Below are 8,699 nucleotides of genomic sequence, written 5' to 3' on the forward strand. Positions count from 1 at the left end.
TTGGTGACATGGAGGGAAAAAAGTCTTTCTCCCTGTGGTTAGGGAGGTTGGGTGCATTTCATTATGAAGTGGAAAGTCCTCTAAGAGGCAGAACAATAAAATTTATGTCACTTCTGTTTCCCACAGCCCCAACTTTTAAGTCTCCATGCACAGAGGCTATCTCCAACTCCCCAGTGGCTTGTGTTTCACAGTTTTACTTGGGGAGTTAGGAATGAAGAAGGTTGTGGCTAGGACTTGGGGCATATTTTACCACTGCTCTAGCCAATGGCTAGACTGTCTGTATCCAGACTGATCTGTTAATGGAAGAATCTTCCTTCCTTGAACTGCCCTCCTCCCTTGGGTCATGTTATATGGTCACTGGCAGAGATCTAGCCCTGTTCTCCACAGGGTGCCCTGAGCAGAAACTAGAATTTTTTATTTTTGCTTGCTATCACTTATTTATGTGCTGAAACCAGGTAAGGGGATGATTTTACTTTCATTCTGCAATCTGGAGATCAAAGTGGTTATCTCGGGTACGGTCTTACCTTGATTCAAAACCCTATTTCCTTTATGTTCCATATCACTTGTGTATAGAACCTGTTGTTCTTGTTCTTGTCCTGTCCTTGGTCTTTATTGTCTAGCCTGTTTATCTGCTTGTCTTTGTTAGTTCCCTATCCAAGGGCAGTACGGAATTCCGTCCAAAATACCATGTCTCACCTAATGCCCAGGTAAAACTGTATCATTTCCCAATATGGCCTGCCCTGCATTTGTCATTGATGTCATGTGCCCAGGCTTTGAATGAGACACACCTCCAGCTTATCTCAGGGTCTCTCCTTTCTTGCTGCCTCCTATCTGGACTGCGTGTGCAGATTGCCAGGTGTCATAGGGTTGCCAACTGACCCAACCTGACTTTAGCTCTAGCAGAGTGTCTGTCTTTCTGAATGAGAGAGTCCTCCTGCTGTTTATCCGGCCATGCCTCTCTGGTGCTTTATAAAATGGGTTCCCTCATCTCCAAATATTTCACTCACAAAGGTTAAAATCTTTTCAGCTTTTATCAAAAAACAAATAAATAAACACTGCTAATACTGTATTCTGTTAACATTTAAGACAAATTACCTGGAAAACTACTGTTAAGATGTGTCAGATGTGAATGTTTCAGGGAAACGAGGCTTTGTTGAGGAGGAAGTGAAGGAGGAGTAAAACACTTTTGGGGAGAATTTGAAGAAAACTGCTAGACATATTCAAGAGCCCTACAAGTGAGAAAAGTACTCATTCTTTTTAAGTCCTGATTTTTACTTTCCAGTGTGTGTCTTCGACCTACATGTATCCCTGGCAATACCCAGACCAGGCGTTCAAATATGACACTTGCTGCTCAGATGTGTCTCAGGCTTTCCACCTGTTAGAAAATGAGTCCATTCCTTGCTTAGGATTTGACTCTTCTACAACCCAGCCCCAAATTTTCCCATGACTCCTGAGTTTTATTCTGATGAAGCCTGATAAAGCCTGGGCCTATTGATCGCTTTATAATTTACCAAATGTGATTGGCACATGCTGGTCTTCATGTTTCTATTTATACTTACCTTTTCCTCAGACATGTCTTTGGGTTACTCATTCTTCAAGACTTAGCTCAAATTATTTTTTCACAAAGTCTTCTATTTCATGGTCTGTTATGTGTTGAAGTCCTTCTCATGGAAGGTGGACCTAGCACATAACACACACTCAGAAAACAGTACGTATTATTAATCAGAATTCATTTTTCTTCTTCACATGCTCATGACATTTTATCTCTGGCACGGTATTTTTCAAGCATCATATATTCACAAATCATGTCCAAAAATAAATTGCTGGTAGCTAGGTTGGAGAAAGCCATGGATGACCAAACATAATTGATTAGGGCAGAACTGAAAGCCACTAGGAATGATGTTCAAAATGCTCTCAATGAGTTCCAATTTAATCTAAATTCTCTAAAAGCTAGGGTAACTGAGACAGAAGATAGAATTAGTGATCTGGAGAACAAACAGATAGAGAGAAAGGATCAGGAGGAAGCCTGGAACAAAAGCTCAGAAGCCACGAATACAGAATCAGGGAAATAAATGATACCATGAAACGTTCCAACGTCAGAATTATTGGAATCCTTGAAGGGGAGGAAAAAGAAAGAAGTCTAGAAGATATAGTGGAAGAAGTTGTCTATGAAAATTTTCCCAATCTCATGAATGGAAACAACGTTCATGTACTAGAGGCAGAGAGATTTCCTCCCAAGATTTTAGATTCTCGAAAGTCCTCACGACACCTTATAGTTAGAATGAGGAATTATGTTTCACGACAGACCCTCTTAAAAGCAGCTAGGACAAAGAAGCTCCTTACATACAGAGGAAAGCCCATTAGAATAACGTCAGACCTTTCCACAGAGACCTGGTAAGCCAGGAAGGGCTGGCAAAATATATTCAGAGGACGAAATGAGAAGAACATGCAGCCAAGAATACTTTATTCAGCAAGACTGACATTCAAAATGGATGGAGAGATAAAGAATTTCCAAGACCGGCAAGGCTTGAAAGACTATGCAACCACCAAGCCGACACTGCAGGAAATATTAAGGGGGGTCCTATAAAAGAGAAAAAATCCTAAGAATATCATTGAACAGAAATCAATCTACAGACAGAAAGACTTCAAAGGTAACACGATGTCAATAAAAACGCATCTATCAATAATCACTCTCAATGTGAATGGCCTAAATGCACCCATAAAATGACACAGGGTTGCAGATTGGATAAAATGACAGGACCCATCCATATGTTGTCTATAAGAGACCCATTTTGAACCTAAGGATACACCCAGACTGAAAGTGAAGGGATGGGGGTGCCTGGGTGGCTCAGTGGTTTAAGCCTCTGCCTTCGGCTCAGGTCATGATCTCAGGGTCCTGGGATCGAGCCCTGCATCAGGCTCTCTGATCAGTGGGGAGCCTGTTTCTCCCTCTCTCTCTGCCTGCCTCTCTGCCTACTTGTGACCTCTCTCTCTGTCAAAGAAAATAAATAAAATATTTTAAAAAAAAGATTCTCTCTAAAAGAAAAAAGAAATAAAGAAAGTGAAGGGATGGAGAAGCATCTTTCATGCCAATGAGCCTCAAAATAAGGCTGGGGTAGCGATTTTCATATCAGATAAATTAGATTTTAAACTAAAGACTGTAGTCGGAGATACAGAAGGACACTACATAATTCTTAAAGGGACTATCCACCAAGATGATCTAACAATTGTAAATATCTATGCCCCCAATATGGGAGCAGCCAATTCCATAAGAAAACTATTAATCAAGATAAAGAGTCATATTGATATGAATACATTAATAGTAGGAGATCTTAATACACCTCTCTCAGTAATAGATGGATCATCGAATCAGAAAATCAATAAAGAAATAAGAGCATTGAATGAAACATTGGACCAGATGGACCTCATAGACATATACAGAACATTCCACCCGAAAACAACAGAATACTCATTCTTCTCAAGTGCACATGGAACCTTCTCCAGAATAGACCACATACTGGGTCACAAATCAGGGCTCAACCGATACCAAAAGACTGACATTATTCCCTGCATATTCTCAGAACACAATGCTTTGAAACTAGAGCTCAATCACAAGGAAAAGTTTGGAAGGAACTCAAACACCTGGAAGCTAAAGACCACCTTGCTTAAGGATGCTTGGATCGAGGGAGGAGTCAAGATGGCGGAGAAGTAACAGGCTGAGACTACATCAGGTAGCAGGAGATCAGCTCGATAGCTTATCTAAGCATTGCAAACACCTACAAATCCAATGGAACAGCAATTGTAGAAACAGAAAATCAACCATTTTCTGAAAGGTAGGACTGGTGGAGAAGTGAATCTAAAACGACGGGAAGATAGACCGTGGGGGTAGAGGCTCCTGGCAAGTGGCAGAGCAACGGAGCACAAAATCAGGACTTTTAAAAGTCTGTTCCACTGAGGGACATTGCTCCAGAGGCTAAACCGGGGTGAAGCCCATGCAGGGTCAGCGTGGCCTCAGGTCCCGCAGGGTCACAGAAGGATTGCAGAGTGTCACAGAGCTCGCAGGTATTAGAACAGAGAAGCTGGTTACAGAGACAGAGCCGAGGACTGAGCTCTCAGCTCGGGGTTACCTTGAACCGGTCACGGGCTGGGTGAGCTTGGAGCGCGGCTAGAGGGCTGGGGATATGGAGTGATTGGGTGCTGTCCTCTGGGGGCGCAGTGAGGAGTGGGGCCCGAGGCTCTCGGCTCCTCCAGGCCCGGGGACTAGGATGCTGCCATTTTCATTCCCGTCCTCTGGAACTCTACGGAAAGCATTCAGGGAACAGAAGCTCCCAAAAGCGAACCCGAGCGGATTACTTAGTATGGCCCCCGGTAAGGGCAGTGCAATCCCGCCTCGGGAAAGACACTTGAGAGTCACTACAACAGGCCCCTCCCCAGAAGATCAACAAAATATCCAGCCAGGATGAAGTTCATCTATCAAGGAAAGCAGGTTCAATACCTAAGGCAGCAGCAGAATTCCAGAGGAGGAGAAAGCAAAGCACGGAACTCATGGCTTTCTCCCCATGATTCTTTAGTCTTGCGGTTAATTCATTTTTTATTTATTTTTTTCTTTTTTCAATTTTTTTTTCTTTTTTCTTCTTCTGCTAAAATTTTTAAAACTTTTACCCTTTTCTTTTTTAATGTTTCTGACTAGTTTATCTAAATACATATATTTTATCTTTCTTTTTTATATTTTTTTATTTGTTTTATTTTTTAAATTTTTCTCTTTTTTTTTCTGAACCCCTTTATATCCCCTTTCTCCCCCCCAGAATTTGGAGTCTCTTCTGATTTGGTTACAGTGCATTTTTCTGGGGTCTTTGCCACCCTTTTCGTATTTTATTTGATCCTTCATATCCTCTTATCTGGACAAAATGACAAGGTGGAAAAAATCACCACAAACAAAAGAACAAGAGGCAGTACTGAAGGCTAGGGACCTAATCAACACAGACATTGGTAATATGTCAGAACAAGAGTTCAGAATGACAATTCTGAACATTCTAGCCAGGCTCGAAAAAGGCATGGAAGATATTAGAGAAAACCTCTCTGGAGATATTAAAGCCCTTTCTGGAGAAATTAAAGAACTAAAATCTAACCAAGTAGAAATCAAAAAAGCTATTAATGAGGTGCAATCAAAAATGGAGGCTCTCACTGCTAGGATCAATGAGGCAGAAGAAAGAATTAGTGATATCGAAGACCAAATGACAGAGAATAAAAAAGCCAAGCAAAAGAGGGACAAACAGCTACTGGACCACGAGGGGAGAATTTGAGAGATAAGTGACACCATAAGACGAAAAAACATTAGAATAATTTGGATTCCAGAAAAAGAAGAAAGAGAGAGGGGAGCAGAAGGTCTATTGGAGAGAATTATTGGAGAGAATTTCCCTAATATGGCAAAGGGAACAAGCATCAAAACCCAGGAGATGCAGAGAACTCCCCTCAAAGTCAACAAGAATAGGTCCACACCTTGTCACCTAATAGTAAAATTTACAAGTCTTAGTGACAAAGAGAAAATCCTGAAAGCAGCCCGGGAAAAGAAGTCTGTAACATACAATGGTAAAAATATTAGATTGGCAGCAGACTTATCCACAGAGACCTGGCCGGCCATAAAGACCTGGCATGAAATATTCAGAGGACTAAACGAGAAAAACATGCAGCCAAGAATACTGTATCCAGCTAGGCTATCATTGAAAATAGAAGGAGAGATAAAAAGCTTCCAGGACAAACAAAAACTGAAAGAATTTGCAAACACCAAACCAGCTCTACAGGAAATATTGAAAGGGGTCCTCTAAGCAAAGAGAGAGCCTAAAAGTAGTAGATCAGAAAGGTACAGAGACAATATACAGTAATAGTCATCTTACAGGCTAATAATGGCACTAAATTCATATCTCTCAATAGTTACCCTGAATGTTAATGGGCTAAATGCCCCAATCAAAAGACACAGGGTATCAGAATGGATAAAAAAACAAAACCCATCAATATGTTGCCTACAAGAAACTCATTTGAGATGCGAAGACACCTCCAGATTTAAACTGAGGGGGTGGAAAACAATTTACTATGCTAATGGGCATCAGAAGAAAGCTGGGGTGGCAATCCTTATATCAGATCAATTAGTTTTTAAGCCAAAGACTAAAATAAGAGATGAGGAAGGACACTATATCCTACTCAAAGGGTCTGTCCAACAAGAAGATCTAACAATTTTAAATATCTATGCCCCTAACGTAGGAGCAGCCCACGTTAATTAATTACAAATTAATTAATAACAAATCAAAGATATACATCAATGATAATAACAATTAATAACAATTACAATTAATTACAAAATCAAAGAAACACATCAATGATAATAGAATAATAGTAGGGGACTTTAACACTCCCCTCACTGAAATGGACAGATCATCCAAGCAAAAGATCAACAAGGAAATAAAGGCCTTAAATGACACACTGGACCAGATGGACATCACAGATATATTCAGAACATTTCATCCCAAAGCAACAGAATACACATTCTTCTCAAGTGCACATGGAACCTTCTCCAGAATAGATCACATCCTGGGTCACAAATCAGGTCTCAACCGGTATCAAAATATCAGGATCATTCCCTTCATATTTTCAGACCACAATGCTCTGAAGCTAGAACTCAATCACAAGAGGAAAGCTGGAAAGAACCCAAATACATGGAGTCTAAACAGCATCCTGCTAAAGAATGAATGGGTCAACCAGGAAATTAAAGAAGAATTGAAAAAATTCATGGAAACAAATGATAATGAAAACACAATGGTTCAAAATCTGTGGGACACAGCAAAGGCAGTCCTAAGAGGAAAATATATAGCCATACAAGCCTTTCTCAAGAAACAAGAAAGGTCTCAAGTACACAACCTAACCCTACACCTAAAGGAGCTGGAGAAAGTACAAGAAAGAAACTCTAAACCCAGCAGGAGAAGAGAAATCATAAAGATCAGAGCAGAAATCAATGAAATAGAAACAAACAAACAAAAAAAACAATAGAAAAAATCAATGAAACTAGGAGCTGGTTCTTTGAAAGAATCAATAAGATTGATAAACCCCTGGCCAGACTCATTAAAAAGAAAAGAGAAAGGACCCAAATAAATAAAATCATGAATGAAAGAGGAGAGATCACAACTAACATCAAAGAAATACAGACAATTATAAGAAGATACTATGAGCAACTCTACGCCAACAAATTTGACAATCTGGAAGATATGGATGCATTCCTAGAGACATATAAACTACTACAACTGAACCAGGAAGAAATAGAAAACCTGAACAGGCCCATAACCAGTAAGGAGATTGAAACAGTCATCAAAAATCTCCAAACAAACAAAAGCCCAGGGCCAGACGGCTTCCCAGGGGAATTCTACCAAACATCTAAAGAAGAATTAATTCCTATTCTCCTGAAACTGTTCCAAAAAATAGAAATGGAAGGAAAACTTCCAAACTCATTTTATGAGGCCAGCATCACCTTGATCCCCAAACCAGACAAGGATCCCACCAAAAAAGAGAACTACAGACCAATATCCTTGATGAACACAGATGCAAAAATTCTTGCCAAAATACTAGCCAATAGGATTGAACAGTACATTAAAAGGATTATTCACCACGACCAAGTGGGATTTATTCCAGGGCTGCAGGGTTGGTTCAACATCCGCAAATCAATCAATGTGATAGAACACATTCATAAAAGAAAGAACAAGAACCATATGATACTCTCAATAGATGCTAAAAAAGCATTTGACAAAGTACAGCATCCCTTCCTGATCAAAACTCTTCAAAGTGTAGGGATAGAGGGCACATACCTCAATATTATCAAAGCCATCTATGAAAAACCCACCACAAATATCATTCTCAATGGAGAAAAACTGAAAGCTTTTCCGCTAAGGTCAGGAACACGGCAGGGATGTCCATTATCACCACTGCTATTCAACATAGTACTAGAAGTCCTAGCCTTAGCAATCAGACAACAAAAAGAAATTAAAGGCATCCAAATTGGCAAAGAAGAAGTCAAACTATCACTCTTCGCAGATGATATGATACTCTATGTGGAAAACCCAAAAGACTCCACTCCAAAACTGATAGAACTTGTACAGGAATTCAATAAAGTGTCAGGATATAAAATCAATGCACAGAAATCAGTTGCATTTCTGTACACCAACAACAAGACAGAAGAAAGAGAAATTAAGGAGTCAATCCCATTTACAATTGCACCCAAACTATAAGATACCTAGGAATAAACCTAACCAAAGAGGCTAAGAATCTATACGCAGAAAATTATAAAGTACTCATGAAAGAAATTGAGGAAGACACAAAGAAATGGAAAAATGTTCCATGCTCCTGGATTGGAAGAATAAATATTGTGAAAATGTCTATGATACCTAAAGCAATCTACACATTTAATGCAATCCCTACCAAAATACCATCCATTTTTTTCAAAGAAATGGAACAAATAATCCTAAAATTTATACGGAACCAGAAAAGACCTCGAATAGCCAAAGGAATATTGAAAAAGAAAGCCATAGTGTGGCATCACAATTCCGGACTTCAAGCTCTATTACAAAGCTGTCATCATCAAGACAGCATGGTACTGGCACAAAAACAGACACATAGATCCATGGAACAGAATAGAGAGCCCAGAAATAGACCCTTAA

The sequence above is a fragment of the Meles meles genome, chromosome 11 (genome assembly GCF_922984935.1).
Source record: "Meles meles chromosome 11, mMelMel3.1 paternal haplotype, whole genome shotgun sequence".
Classification (NCBI taxonomy): Eukaryota; Metazoa; Chordata; class Mammalia; order Carnivora; family Mustelidae; genus Meles; species Meles meles.